Source organism: Pterocles gutturalis, unplaced genomic scaffold (assembly GCF_000699245.1).
Source record: "Pterocles gutturalis isolate BGI_N339 unplaced genomic scaffold, ASM69924v1 scaffold8479, whole genome shotgun sequence".
In the NCBI taxonomy this organism is placed as follows: Eukaryota; Metazoa; Chordata; class Aves; order Pterocliformes; family Pteroclidae; genus Pterocles; species Pterocles gutturalis.
Genome location: NW_010128120.1, coordinates 41,469 through 42,924, shown reverse-complemented (window position 1 = coordinate 42,924; position 1,456 = coordinate 41,469).

The window sequence follows — 1,456 nt, the reverse complement described above, 5'->3', positions numbered from 1 at the left end:
ATAAATAAATAAATAAATAAATAAAGAGGTTGACTTCGACACAAGTCTGCTTGGGAAACCCCAGGAGCGTTTAGCTGCCAAGGACGGTACAAGCGGAGGCAGTCCTCGAGGCGCAGATCAGCCGGATGGATACGAGAGCCACCGTCAGCCCCGTGCAACCCTCGGAGCCATCTCCTGTCCCACAGTCAGCGGGTGCTCCTGCCCCTGATGCGGTGCTTTGATCATCCATCCCCAGCCGTGAGGAACTCAAGTCAATTTTGTATTTTGATATCCACACCAGCTGTGCAAAGCTCCTCTTCTTTTCTTTCCTTGTTTTTGACCTTGCGGCTCGCCGCTTCCTGCTGCAGGTGCACGTGTGCGTTAGGGTGTGTTAGGGCACGAGGCTGCTCCTAAACACTGGTGGATTTTGGGGTTTGGGCTCCCATCGCTGCCTTCGCATCTTCCCAGGGGGCAGAAGGACGGGGCGTTTTGCCGTCAAGCTGGGAGGGACTCTTTGGGGAAGAAGCGTGAAGTTTTCAGCCCTTTACCAGAAGGGAGCTCACTGCAAAGATGGCCAAGGGGCCGCTGTCAGGGCCAGGGCAGGAAGGAGGGCGGTGGCACCCCACTGCGAGAACACCCCGTCTCTGATCCGTCAATCACAGCCCTGGAGTGTTTGCTCAGCCCCACCAGCAACGCTTTTCTCTGTCCTAGAAAGTGGCCTCACAGGAGATGGACACACGTCCCCACCAAGCCACTGACCGCATCAGTGCCCAGCTCGCTGCCTTGGCCACTCTCATCCCCAAATTCCCTGCAGAGAGCAAGGCAGGGGATGAGGGACTGGGAAAAGGGGGGCTTTGGCACAGGAGGGGGGACCAGCAGTAGGAAGGATACTGGGAAAAAGGGACCCCTAGCGTACAACCTCCCCTCATACCACCCAGGTGGAAACACACCCCACGCTGCTGTACTTTTGAACAGCTAACAGGTTTCTGTGCTTGCTGAGGCAACCGTCCAGCTCCAGCAGAACACAGCACGCACTTGGCCTCCCTCCACTTGCAGCTTTGCCCCTTTACCTGCTGCTAGGGGAACTGGGGGGGCTGTAGGTGACCCTTTAACTGGGGGCTGCAGGGGGGGTTTGCATTTCATTCTACCCTCTCTCCTCCTCCAGCAGATGCTGGCTCCACTTAGCCTTCCTCTGTGACACTGAAATGACACACCTCCTTGACTCATTAAGCCCAAACTCGTTAATAATAACGCAGGATGGAAGGGGAGGGGATGGAAAAAAGGAGGGAGGGAAGTCTTAAGCCCAAATTAGCGTCACTAAGCACCCAGGTGTTGTAAGAGAAAGAAACTCCTCAGTACCAGCTCAGCCTGTGCAGGGAGAAGCCTTTGTTATCCTGCAAAACACAGTAATTGCGCAGGCAGCTGGGCCAGCAGGCCTGGCAGGGAGACAAAACCCCGGGGCCCAGGGCCGCCCAGG